Here is a 14,637-nt window from a genome sequence, read left to right as displayed (position 1 = left end):
CGTGACTAAATTTGATGGACATTAAGCTAATGCACATTAAGTCATTTTTGGCAGGTGTCTACATATGCAGAGACTTAGGACTAAACTTAGTGCACTTGGCACTAAACAGTGGTGACACACAGGGGGTGCACGGGGGTGCACATGCACCCCCTGAGAGTGCTGGTGCACCCCCTGACAGCAAGCACTCCCCACTTATGCAATGGACAGTGGGGGCAGGCGGGAGCACCGGTGCCCCCCAAGAGCGCCTGTCGGGGAGTAGGGGTGCCAGGACCAGCACCACTGGCACTTCCGGGAGCAAACTGGCACTTCTGGGTGCCCCACTTGTGTTTCCTGTTCAGTGTGATTGGCCGCTGGGAGAAGATGTGCCCCCCCCACCCCACCCCGACTCAGGAGGTACCAGCCAGCCATGGCACTAAAAGTTAGTCCCAAGTCCCTTCAGCCCTGCCATGTGTCCCTTTGGCCACTGGGGGAGCTCCAGCCTCCAGCACTTGGCAGCCATCTTGGAAGTCTGATCTCTAGCCAACAGGAGCAGCATGCTTCAGCTCCCTCCCTGCCCACCCTGCCTCCCCACACCACAGCTGCCCCTGCCCGTGCCCCACTTCTCCAACCTGGCCCCTACCAGCGATGGCCAGAGCCCTGCACTGCTGCTGGCCATCTTGCTGGTCCTGCTGGCCCCAGCTGGATCCCCCACCACCCAGACCCCAGTAGAGCCACATGACTGCCAGAGGGAGCCAGAGCACCAGCTGCAAGTGGCCCTGCCCAACCCCCTCCTGCACTCCCACTTCATCCTGCCTGCCCTGCCACCCACACCCCCCCTAACCTTTGACCACCCCCAGCACCACTCTCAGGACATGCACATGGGTGAAACAAAAAAAACTTTACTGCCTTCACAACCCCCACCACCATCCCTCTTCCCTCAACAAACAGTGCCCTTCCGCCACCCTTGCCAGCCACCAATAAAAAACCCACTTACAAGAGGCAAACTAGATACATGAGGCAAACTATATAAATATTGAAAACTATTTACAATATTTTGGCTGTTCAAGCCCACATTGGAGGGACATGGAGGGGCCCTAGGGGGCAGCGCCCTGGGGCAGGTGCTCAGCACCCCAGCCCTTGGATATTCCCCCACAGGTCTGGGGACCATGACAACCCCAGTGTGTAGTGGCTTCATGCAGGGCCAGGTCTTCAGCTGTGTGGTGAAGAGGGGAATGGACGGGGCCAGGCCCAGGTGGGTGGCAGCAGATCTAGCAGGGAAGCTGGGTCAGGGAGGAGGTGCCCTAGGATCTCCTCCCAGAGCCAGGCAGGGGCCTGCTGTGGGGCGACAGGCAGGACCATGGGGACCTGCAGGGCCATGGGCAGGAGCTGGGCAGTGGGGGACATGTTTGTGGCTGCCAGGGACAGGAGGGTCTCCATGGCCTGGCGGTCAGCATCCCCTGCTGATGGAGCTGTCCAGGTGCTCCTACTCCAGGGGTTCCATCCAGCCCCAGTGGTCCTGCAGCACCTGGTCCCGTGCCTCCACCCAGGCAACATTCTTCACCCACCAGGCCTGCTCCCATGCCTCCCACTCCTCTACTACCACCACCAGCCACTGGAGTAGCAAGATCCAGTCCCTGGTGTGTTGATGGTGCAGCCAGCATATGTAGAACCACTCCAGTGGTGGGAGTCGGTGACCCTAAGGCAGCATCTTCACTGGGGATGGTGGGTTCTCCCCCATGTCCAGATATTGGCCCTGCAGAGGCAAGAGGCAGAAGCCTTTTTTGTGAGCATTTGCAACATTTCAGAGATAAGATGCTCTTCAACAGGGGATGGCCTCAAATAGGGGGTCGGCTATGCCATGGTAAGTTGGCTAGGCAGGCCTGGGCCCCGGTAGCTGCCGACTGAGCCCCACGCCCCGCCTTGCTTCCCTGGGGCAAGGGGCCTGTTAGGTGCTGTCTGCAGACCAGGCTGTTGGCAGCACCTATTGCCACAGCTCCAGACTCCGCTCCCTCCACTCTCTCCCTGCAAGCCACCCACTCTGCTGTGCTGCTGCCCAGCCCATGGTACCCGTACCTTGGTTTGTGGTGTGCAGGGCTCCTGGATAACTGGGGTGAGGGGCTGGTTGTGCCCCCATCCTCCCTGCAGGGGGGCCTCTCCAAGGAGGTGCCTCCAGACCAGCTCCCACCACACTGCCAGTGTACCCCAAGCATGCCCTTGATGCATGGGTCCCAGGCAGTGCACGATGAGCTGTTTGTGCAGTTGGAGGGGTGCCTGAGCCACTATGCCCTGCTACTGCTGATTCTGCTGGTGCCCTGGGCACACCTCTGCTCCTGGTTCTGGACCCTGAGCTACAATGGTGCAGGGGGCAAGCCCGGGCTGCCCTGCAACCTCCACCACTGCCTGGAGGGCTACCTGTTACAGCACTACAAGCCCCTGTCCTCCCCCTCCTCCCTGCTGCTGAGGAGGACATGGCTGTCAGCATCGACGTATTTCTTGGTGTGTGAGAGGCCCATGCCCACCCAGCTGCAGGCCACAGGCTACTCAATAAAGTTCTGAACTGTGTCCTTCCTGTCTGCATGCTGTGGGGGTGGGGGAACTCAGAGCCAGGGGACAGTGCATGGATCAGGCAGGGAGCCAGGGCAGGGGCGGGGGTGGGGACAGGGAGTGAGAGAGTCCTTTCCCAGTGCTGGACTTACCACACATGTGGGGCTCGCAAGGCTGATGGCTCAGTGTGGGCCTCCCCACTGGAGACAGCATCTGGCTGTGCCCGCTGTCTACAACCTGAAGTACGTGAAGGGCTGGGGTCCGGCTAGGGCCCCCCACAAGGAAAATTTGGTGGTGCTGGTGGCTGGAGGTGGCGTGGCCAGCCACTCCTCATGCTGGGGTCTGGGGGCTGTGCTGAGGGCAAGAAAACCACTGGTCTAGGCTCCCTGAGATGCCAGTGGATGCAGCAACTGAGGAGGAGGATGGGGTGGGGTACTGAAGGTCCAAGGCATCAGGGCAGGGCAGAGGCTTCGCCAGATCACCCCTGCTGGTGGCACTCGGAGTGCAGCCTCTCTCCTGGGGCACCAAAATGTGGGTCATCTGCTGCATAAAGGCCATGAGGTTTGGGGAGAAACTAGACTGACAACTGAAGTCAATCACAGCCATCCACTGTGCCTGCAAGACCTTGATCTTTATGTGGCACTGCTGCAGTGACTGAGAGTGCCCTTGCTCCTGTATTCCTCCTGACAGGGCCTTTTAAAGATGCATATTTGAGTACCTGCCCTGTGCAAACTGCCTTTGCACACTGGCATTGCCCCAGAGTGCCACGAAGTCATGCACCTCCTCCTGGGTCCAGCTGGGGGCCCTGGCAGCTGGCATGGGTGTGTGCATGCCACTGGAGCTAGGGCTCGACTGGGAGGAGCATAGTTGTCCTGCACCAGCTCTCTGGGCCCCCGTGGGGCTGTCCCTGCATTGCCAGCTCTAGACAGCTGCCAGCAGCACCCAGCACAGGGGCACATGTGGCAGAGGCACTTCACCACAGGACTTGTAAATACAGGGGACAACTGGAGGTGAACAGCAGCAGGGAACAGGTGCTGGTCCTGCTGGCAGAGACAGACAGGTAGCAGCCGTGGGGATCCCAGTTCTGGGCAAGGGTGAAGCAAGCTGCAACCCTTTGTAACACTCATCTGTGGCCAAGCAGCAGCTCTGGAGGGGAGCACGCCAGGCAGAGACATCCTATAGCATGCCCGGGGGGGCATACAGGGCCTGCACAGGATCGGCAGTCTTGTCCAGGATCCTGATGTGTGTACCCCAAGCCACAAAATGGTTTCTCGCTTTCATAGCCTGAAGCTAGAGGCTGCCAAAGTGCAGCCCAGCCCTTGGGGAGGAAAGGCAGCCAGCCAGGTGCCCTGGGGCTGGGCAGACCTGACAATAAAGTTAGCGTCAGGCCACATCTTCACGTGTCAATGCGTTTTAACTAATCGTGTCTAGATTTGCAGGTATCAAGTTTAGGCATGATTAGCCTAAATTCACCATTTTTAATGAGCATTAGTGTGTGCATATATAGATGAATGCCCTTAATACACATTAAATTAGGCTAATACACATTAATGCATCTCATGTAGGCATGCCCACTATGTAATATATTGCTGGAAACATATAAGGCACAGTTCAGTTTAAATACAGATATGCTGGCCAAAAAGGCAATGATACATTTACCATTCTTCATGACATTAAGGGATTTAATTTTAAAATAACAAACAAAGATTACCCATTGGGCTATAGTGGTATAAAGATTTTTACTGGTCTCAGTTTGGAAGAGTGCCATTGTCAAAAGTACCAAATGCATTAAAGATTTACGTGAGTTATTCCAAAAGACAAACACTTTATATCACTGAACACCATCACATATTTTGTTTGTACCACATGTTAAGGGAAAACTTATTTTAGAAATCTGACTGTGTTTTTGTCACTAGCTTTGATTACCTATTCCCATGAAGCCAATACTCCAACTATCACCAGTTTCATGGGAACAGCCTCAGAAGCAGAAATATTAGTATTAGTATTGTAAAGTAATATTTCTAAAAAAAGTATCCTTGATAGCTTTTCTAGAAGCAACAGAGTAATCTTCAGTATTATCTTACAACCTGGCAGAAGCAATCAAGTTACATCATTGTAATTATTTGTATAATAATACTTTCTCAAATCCTCATCCTATTATGCAGCATGTATGTGTGAATGTATACACACTGCACATCTATATAATATGTACACATAATACTATGCAGTAGAATATATACATACACATATAGATACATACACTACACACACACACACACGTATGTATTATACATTCATATATAATATATACATACATGTTGCATAACAGATCAAGAGTTTGAGACATTATTGTTATAGCAATGTGTGCACATACACATGTGCATGCACACTTTAAGAGACAGTCTCTGCCACAAACAGACTGCAACCTAAAGAGGCAAGAAAGGAAAAGGGTAAAACAAAGGATAAGGATGTGTCATTCCCATTTTCTAATGGGGGACTAAAATATGGGGAAATTAAATAGCTTGCTCAAGTTTACACACAGTCTATGGCAGAGATGAGAACAGAACCCAAATCTGACTACCAACCTAGTGCTCTAACCACGATATTCCTTCTTTAGCAAGGAATTACATGAATATATGTGAGTGTGCAGACTATTTGCAGATTCCTATATGAAGGAGGAACTCACTGTAGTAATGGAAAAAGCCACTGCTTGTGCAGGATTCTGGAAAAGCATCTAGTTTATGAGAAGAACACAGAAGATGATTAAGAATTTAGATCAAGAAAAATCCTCTGCCAGTGTGAATTGATGGAGGTCCAGATTACTGGCGCAGACTTTGGCCCTTGAAATCCAGTATTTTTTTTGAAGCCTATCAAGTTTAGAAGAACCTTTACATATTTTTAAAAATTGAGAATTTATCTTTACTAATGATTTAAAGCATCTTGTACTAGTCTTGGTGGGATGTTGAAATATCAGACCTTAAAATCATGATTTACAAATGAACAATAAGAATATTGATATCATTTTAGACATTTAAGGCGTTTTAATTTTAAGATCTGTATTCATTACTTCGGAGTGTGTGTGCATGTGAACATGTGCACACACAAACACATTATAATACTATCATTAAAGAAATAAAATTAGAAAATTGTATGCAATATATTATTTATTAAACATTACATAAATATAGCATGTATTGGTATGCAGTCCTGAAAAGGTTTTATTGACAAAAGCTCAATGCCAATGCTAATGCCCAAGCTACAGTTCCCCAGCCCCAGTCCTCAGAAGCAGAGGCAACTTAAATGAGAGCAATGAGAGCAGGGATGTAGAGGGGCTCTCTCATTTTTGCTTTCATGGGAGAGCTGCGTCTGTTTCTGGTGTCCCCGCTTACAGTTGCTTCACAGCTCTCCTGGCTTGTTCCGGGGCTAGTTCGAGCTGAGTGTTCACATTAGTCACAGCTCTTCATTTTCTGGTTTCATAGAGTGAGAGACCTGAATGAAATATGAGCCTGTAAAATGACATCATTAAAAGCAAGGGAACTCAGATTAAAGGGGAGAACACCGGCATATTTTTAGGAAGGTGACTTTTGGGAAGTGGAATTCAGGCCACTACTCTTAATATTTCGGCAGGTGGTGACATGAATGTTGTCCCTGTAGTTCTCAATGATAGTCAAACCTGGTGTCTGTATCACTTGAAAGGATGCAGCATGAGACACTTGGATGCAACAGTAAAGGATTGCTAACCTTGCACCCTTTAAACAGTATTTTTATCATTTAAAAAAAATATTTTAATGGTAGCTTAATCGTGTGCTATATAATTATTCACTAATTCACTAGCTGCTGCCATGTGTTTCTCTCCCAACCCACGTGGCCCAAGCTGCCCATCCTCACACCTATGCCCTGCCCCACACCAGCCCTGCTGGTGCTCTGCACAAGCTCCCCACCAGCCCTGGCAGTGTCACCCACACCTCATTGCCCTGCTGTTGCCCACCCTGTTAGCTCTCCCTGCAGGCTTCCCTGCCAGCCCTGACAGCATGACCCACACCCAGCCCACAGGACTGCCCCCAGCCCTGCCAATGCCCCTCTTTCCCAACCCATAGCCCTTGCCCTTGCCCCATAGCCCTTACCCCACCTCAGCTTTGCTAAAGGCGAACTCCAGCTGCCCTCCACCCCCAGGCCCCCCACTTACCCCAGTGGCTCTGCAATCACATCAGCCAACTCCCTCAACACCCTCAGGTGCATCCTATCTGGCCCCATGGTCTTGTACCTATCTAGCTTTCCTATGTAGTCCCTAACCTAGAGGCAAGCAATTATTTTGGGCAGAGGGCCACTTACCAAGTTTTGGCAAGCTGTCAAGGGCCACATGGGTAGCCTTGTCCCTTGACAGGTGCCCCACTCCCTGGTTGCCATCTTGGGACCAGAAGTCCTACCCCCTAACCCCTGACCTTTACCACCAGAGGTCCCTCCCCTTGGTCCTGGAAATACTCCTTTCAGCACGGGGTTTTGCCATCTCAGAACCAGAAAAATACCAAGTTATATTCTAAAAATCAAACATCTACAACATCCATTAATTTGATTTTAAAAAAATATTGTCGTCCTGATTTACATGCGTTTGTGTAGTGTACACAGAGATGATCACACAATAGCTTAAAATGAATTCTTATTCTTGTAAGCTGTGGAGGGTGGGGGAATAGGTATAGGTTTGTGGGGGGCTGTGCATGTGTGGGTATGTGGAGAGGGTGTAGTTGTGTGTGGGGGTGTTTGGTGGGGGTGGATAAGTGTGGGAGTGTGGGGGTGAGGTGAGGGAGCATGTGGGTGTGTGTGGTTATATGGGCTGTGAGTGGGTATGGGATTTGTGGGGGGAATGCATGTGGGGGGAGGGTGGCTGGGGCATGTAATGGGGTGTGGGTGTGGGGGTCTGCGTGTACGGCAGTGCAAGGGAGTGTGTGGGTGCATCTTTATAGTGGGGTCTGCTTATGGGACCCACCTTATGAATACATGCATACACACTTTGCCTCCCTCACCACACACACACACACACACACACACACACACACACACACACTGTATCTCTCTCCTTCCCTCACTGCTCTCTCCGTCTCCCTCTCCCCCTCCCTCATTGCATGGACACACACACATACACACACTCTCCCACTGTTGGTACTGGCACAGTCCTGTGCTCCCAGTGATGCAACCCGGGGCCATGCAGTGCTTGAGCAGGCATGCAGGGAAGCAGTGAAAACAGGGGCAGGCAGAGGCTTCTGGTTGTGAGGGCTGGGGTGGGAAGGGGCTGGTGGGGGTGAGGCCTGGCTGGCCTAACCTGTTCTTTCACCACTGAGGGATGCTCACCTCCTCCCCAAACTGTGCTGCCCAGTGCAATAGTCTGGGAGCTGACATTGCCTGTGAAGACTGAGGTGAAGGCATTGAACACTTCAGCCTTTTCTGAATCCTCTGTCACAAGGTTGCCTCCCCCATTCAGTAAGGGACCCACACTTTCCCTGATCCTCCTCTTGCTACGACATACTTATAGAAACCATTCTTGTTACCTTTCACATCCCTTGCTAGCTGCAACTCCAATTGCAGTTTGTCCTTCCTGACTTCATCCCTGCATGCTCGAGCATTGCTCTTATATTCTTCCTTAGTTATTTGTCCAAGTTTCCACTTATAAGCTTTGGTTTTTTTATTTAATTTACTGAAGAGTTCCCTGCTAAGCCAAGGTGGTCTTCTGCCATACTTGCTAGTCTTCCTGTGCATCGAGATGGTTTGTTCCTGTACTCTCAGTAAGGCTTCTTTAAAGTACAATAGATCACTCCCATAGCAACTATTATCATTAATGCTGTGTGATCCAAGTCAGAATCTAACTTGCTTTCCCCAACTGCATCTAGTCTGTAGGCCAATAAGAGTAGTGAAAATAATAAGAATTATAATAATACTTTACCCTTTTAGAGCATCATTAATCTAAATTTCTCAAAATGCTTTATAAATATTAATATACAGTACCTCAAAAATGATGCAAAATAGGTCTAAAGATTACATTATCTGTCAGAAAAATAAATGAGGGATTTTGAATATACAAATAAAGCAACTCATTTAACCTAGAAGGAGCTCATTTCTCACAGTCACTTACATAAGTATGACCATAATTTATAGGTCATTCTCTGCTTCAGTCCACATTTTAAATTTGACTTAATAAATGTATTCTCAATTTTAGTGCTATCTTCTGCCGAGCTTTGTCAATTTCAGAGGACTCTCACCAGTCCAACAGCAGACAGAAAGAAACATTCAAGGGTTATTTAAGCTCCAGCCCAAGCTACTCAAGGACCTAACAATGACTAAAAAGCACCTTAATAGCCCAGATGAGATGAAAACAGAATCTATTATGGATTAGCAATGTCCCTCAGTCTGCTAAAAGAGTGCACATTTTGTATGCATAGTCAATCATGTGTTAGTCCTTACTAAGGAGATTTTGGGATCTTAGATAGAAATTGAATTTTCTGAGTCACTGCTAAATCCATGTCTACCAGGTGCAGTGTATACAAATACTGTAAACCATTTCAATCAATACCATCAATAAAATCATTGAGGTTGTGCGTTCATAAAATGTTACTCCAATTCTTGGTTAGTTAACATCAACAGACTCAGTATTTGGTTCAACATACCTGGAAGCGGTTGAGCCCATCTTCTGCCCAATAGGCTAGTGAGCACCTGCCCAAGAAGTGAGAGCCCTGATTTCTAGATGATCCTTATCTTAATGGGATTCAATTTTCTGTTTTCCATATGGTACCCTAAGTCCTAGACTATGGGGTTGGCTGGATGGGCCTGTTCCTGCTCCTCTTGTACAAGTAAGCCTAATGGGCACTGAAGAGTGTAAGATTCATAGAGCTAGAAGGAGAACAAGCAAGAGTGAGTGCAATTCCATAACTTAGTAGTTATGGCACTCATGAGGGTTGAGGGAAGGGACGAAAGCCCTAGGTTCCAGCTCCTGCTGTCAGGATTATTTCTATTCTTTAAATTCATGATTGTCTAATATAGAACGTAGAAGCAGTCCAGGCATTATAACCTGAGCCATGTGTCCCCCCATTCTAAGGGGAGTGTCCTAACCATGTAGCCAAGTCATGTAGCCACACTCACTCTTCCTTGCTCTCTATATTACAGAATACAGTTCTCCTATAATAAAGTGAAAAAAATCTGAGTTTCACAGTGGGTCATACTTGTTCAATCTATACATGTCTTCATTCTTTTTTCCTTTTTATTTAACTGTACGTCAGCCTCATGAACCAAGATGTACCCCGTTACTGTGACACTTAAATGTTTTTAAGGCAACATTTGGAAAAAATGTAGTGTATTCACAAGCAGAACTCCAAAACTAACAAACTTCTGGCAAGAAGCACAGTATTTACTGAACTATGAAAGCAATTCAAAAATGAAAAGAACTTCAGTCCCCTAGCAGGTGTGAGGTCTTACATTTACCAAAAATCAAGCACTTCGGGGAAAAAAAGCAAACCAAAATTACAAGATTCCAACTTATTAACTCAACAACAATGTATGTCTACAGTAACAGTAACGTATTGATGAGTATTGTGGAGACTTAGCAGAAATTCTGTATTGCCCAAAGTAGGGTAAAAGGTAACAAAGTCCATGGAGATCCATAACCATGCTATGTAAAAACATATAACCACTTCATTACATTATAAGCAAAAACTGAAGTTGAAAAAGTTAGTGCAAACATATGTTTAATGTCCCCCCCACCAAAAAAATTCCTATAATGAGAACATTTCAAGAGCCCTTGTAACTCACAGTTTGAGTAACACAGTAAATTTTAACATGAGATGTTAATAAAAGAAAAATTAGATGGCATGAAACAATGTGCAGATTGAAGATAAGCCTGCTGGAACAATAGACCAAGAAAAGGAATTAGAAAGGTACCAGTTAAGTGTAAAAAAGTTTCACCATCAGGGATGTCATCACCTCCACAACCTGCTGAGACTCTGAGGACTTATTACTACTTTTTTTTTCTGGTTCTGAAAGGTCCTGATCAGGTCAGGATAAAGAGTCAAATGTCAAAGCGAGGAAGTGATCAAAAGGTTATTACAACTCCACTCCCTAGTTTCCATCAATTTTTACACTTGTAGTTTGTAAATTTCCATCAACACCCAATGCCTACCTCTTTTCAGCATCTCTTTTAGCTTCCACATAATAAAGCTTAGCTAGGTCATCCAGGATGAATGCTTTGAGCAGTCAAAAGGGAAAACTAACAAAAACCAACTCCTTAAGTAATCTGGTAAAAGTTTATCCAGTCTCAGAGTAGCTAATAAAACTGAATGCAGTGTTTGTAATTTTCCAGCAATTACGTTACTAGTTAACAGAAACTGCATCTTCTTGGCTTTTCCATTCTTTTCATTCCCTTGGGTACCTTTCTTTAAGATGAAACAAAGGCAATATTGAACTTCAGCAATTAGAAATATAAAAAGAGCTCTTAATATCATCTGGCAAAGTGTCAAACAACAGATTTTTCCCCCTTAAAAGACTAATGAATCACTAAAAGAGGAGCAGAATAAAGGGAATCATTAAAGTGAAGTTTGATAATTTTTTGAATGTTCCTTCTACTTATTTATGTTTAATAAATGACTAAACTGTTTACATTATAGCTGTTTTGCAATAATGTAACTTCATACAAATTCTACTCCACAATTAACTGTTCTGTTGACTGTAATACCTTAGCCTAGCAACTTTATCTTTTCCATAACAGTGCTCTCTTTTGATTAAGCACTGAGGAGTTGTGGTGGTCAATTCTTGTTACTGTGGTTGCACCTACAAATCTTATTCATGTAAAAGCCTATTTCCTAGGCACTATACAAACACATGAGAGAAGTCAGTCCTTGTCTCAAAGAACCCATAGTCTATAGCAGATAGGGAAATAAACTAAGAGAATAAGAGATTAGAGAGAGAGGGTACATTATAATGGGATGTTTCAGATTAATTGTATAAAGTAAACAAGACAATTCACAGTGGTGATTGCAATGGCTCATCTCCCATAGAAAAGGTGAGACTAAAAAGAGATTTTAAGGAGAAGGAGGTGGCTTTATAAATTCTGTCGAATTTCTCCCCCCCCCCAAGTGTGTTTATATGGAAGGAGTGAAAGTGTTAGTAGAAATGGACAAACAAGCAATAAAGGATGGCAAGGATAGTGGAGCAAAACTGGGAGATCCATGTTGTGATAAGATAAGGAAGGATCGCTACATTGGAATTAAGTTGTGAGGTATTATGAAGTAAAGAGAAATATATGTTTGATGCAGGGGAAAAAGGAGAGTTAATAGAAGGACTGAGCACAGGACTTGGAGCTAGAAAACTCCTGAATCTTTACCCTGACTTAAGAGTTCCTAGTTCTTGGTCATGTGTTCACTCTCTTCACTGGTATTCCCCTCCTTTGCATCAAAACAAAAATTAATCTTCCCACTTATGAAATACTTCACATATATGAAATTAGAAATCAAGGTGTGAAATTTCCATAGGCTTTTAGGCATCTCTATACCAAAAAGCATAGATATAAAAAAAAGTATCTGCTTTCAAAGTATAATGATACACATACTATTGTGAGCCTAGTGTACCCTCTTACGTGGCACACTGGGCATTCAAACTTCTTGTTCAGAATAACTAGATATCTAATCACACTTATGTGAATCAAATTAATGAAACACAGAAATTCAATGCTTTTCAAACTGTAGATCATAACTGCATGCAGGAGAGGATGAAGATACTTAGGGAAACTGCATAAAATTTGAAAGTTTGATTATAAAAAAGGCAAAGAAATCTCACTCCCTTGATTTCTGTACACAACACCTTAAAAGTTCAATTTGATCTCTGTCAATATTTTGAAACACATGTAAACACACATATACTATGTTACATAGATTTATCACTTAAGAACATAAGAACTGGCATTTACTGGGTCAGACCATAGATTTATATTGCCAAGTATCCTGTGTGTCACAGTGGCAGGGAGTGGACATGGTATGGCCAGTGTTTTTTCCCTGTTCCTCTCAAACTTACAGCCTTCAGCATTTAAAGCCTAGGAAGTTCTGATACAGAGGCTGTGGCCCTAACTCCCATGTTCAATAGCTGCTGCTGAACCTTTTCTTTAAGAATTTGTCCAATTCCTTTCTCAATATGGTTAAACTGTCAGTTTCCACAATACCTCATGGCAATGAATTCCACGCTTGAATTACATACTGTGTGAAAAAGTTCTTTCTTTCACTAGCTTTAAACTTACTCATTTAATTTTATGATCCCTAGTTCTTGTAGTCCCTTTAGTCTCTCCTCATAAGAAAGCCCTCCATACCACTAACCATTCTTGTGATTCTTCTCTGTACTTTCTCTAGTTCTTCTACATCCTTTTTGAGATGTGGGGACCAGAACTGGGCAGAGTGTTCCAGAACTCAATGCACCATGGGTTTAAATGGGGCATGATGCTACTTTCTGTCTTGTTAACAATTCCTAATATTCTGGTTAATAACTCCTAATATTCTGTTTGCCTTTTTGATGGCTGCTGAGCACTGACATTATGTTTTTATTGAACTGGTGACAATGACTTCCAGTTCCTTTCCTGTATGGTAACAGCTAATGTAGAGCGCATCATAATGAAGATATAGTTTAAGTTATTCTTGCCCATGTGCATCACTTTACACTTATCTACATTGAACTTCATCTGCTACCTAGTTGCCCATTCACTCAATAGTGCAAGATCTTTCCATAGTTCCTCACAGTCTGCTTTGGTCTTTACTGCTTTGTATGATTTAGTGCCATTGCAGGGGGAAACCTCAATGGACATGTTGGGGAAAGTAAAGATGGCTACAAGAGGATCCATGGGGGACATGGATTCAGAAGGGGAAAGGATAATAGACTTTGAGGTATCTTACGATCTCGCTATTTCAAATACATTCTTCCAGAATCAAGAAGAACAACTAATCACGTACAAGAAGTGGAGGTAGACAAACTCAAGTGGATTATTTGCTAGTGAGGAAATGGGACTAGAAAGAGGTGAAAGACTGCAAGGTGACCCCAGGAGAGAAAGTTATCTTGCAACATAGAATGGTAGTCATGGATATGAGGGTGAAAGGAGTGAGGCATACTACATATCAAGGAATGCAGAAAATTAAGCAGTGGAGGTTACAACAGGACAATAAAACAAGGGAGGATCTCACACCAAGAGTGTTGGAAGATTGAAGAAATAGAAGACCCTGAAAGTTGGTAGCAAGAGGCAGTGGATAATATCAGCTAAGTGGGAAAAGAAAACTGCAGACTTATCTGGAACGATGCCCATTTGGAAGAAAACATGGTGGTGAATGAGAAGGTCCAGGAAGTGGCAAGGGAGAAGAAGGAGAAATGTAAGCAATGGAAGATACATGGGACCCTCTGGATTTCGAAGCATACAAAGTGGAGAGGAAGAGGGCGAAGAGGACTGTTGCTAAGACCAAAAACTATGCAATGGACAATTTCTACCAAAAGCTAGAAACAAAAGAGGAACAGGAGGAAGTGTAAAGGATTCTAAAAGAAAACAAGAGTTTGACAAGCTATGTGATGCATGTGAAAATGACTGAAGATGAATCTGAGAGTTTGTTAAAAAATAAAGAAGAGATTAAGGGCAGGCAGAAGAACTATTTTGAAGATCTGATGAACAGAGAACCCAAGAAGTCTGCGAGCAAGTGCCACAGAAAATCAAGGCATAATAACTAACTTCAACAGACTGGAGGTGAAAAGAACATTGAACAAATGAAGAATAGGAAAGCAACAGAACCTGATGATAAAGCAGTGGAAGTTTGGAAAGTCTTGGGGGAAAGACTCAACATATGGTGGAAGCTGTTTAAAGCAACATTTACAACAAAGAAAATGCCCAATGAATGGAGAGGGAGTGTGGTGGTGCCAAAATTCAAGCATAAAGGTTATGCTGTCCAGGATTGTGGCATCTACCAGGGAGTTAAACTGAAGTCTTACACTTTGAAAGCATGGGAAAGAGCAGTGGAGCATCACCAAGGACCAAGGAGGTCACTGGAGAAGGCCAGCATGAATTCATGACAGGGTAAAGCACTATGGATTTGTTTTTTGCAATAAAACAGATGA

At 45.2% G+C, this 14,637-nt stretch overlaps 1 protein-coding gene across 3 annotated transcripts in view; it reads right to left on the bottom strand.

The window, feature by feature from the left end:
* KIF6 (kinesin family member 6) overlaps positions 1-14,637 on the bottom strand; it is a 415,530-nt gene that overhangs the window by 262,807 nt on the left and 138,086 nt on the right. The window lies entirely within an intron of this gene.

The sequence above is a fragment of the Crocodylus porosus genome, unplaced genomic scaffold, assembly GCF_001723895.1.
Source record: "Crocodylus porosus isolate Cpor-Errol unplaced genomic scaffold, CroPor_comp1, whole genome shotgun sequence".
Lineage (NCBI taxonomy): Eukaryota > Metazoa > Chordata > Crocodylia > Crocodylidae > Crocodylus > Crocodylus porosus.
Note: the sequence above shows the minus strand (reverse complement) of the source record. Positions and strands in the feature narration are given on the sequence as shown.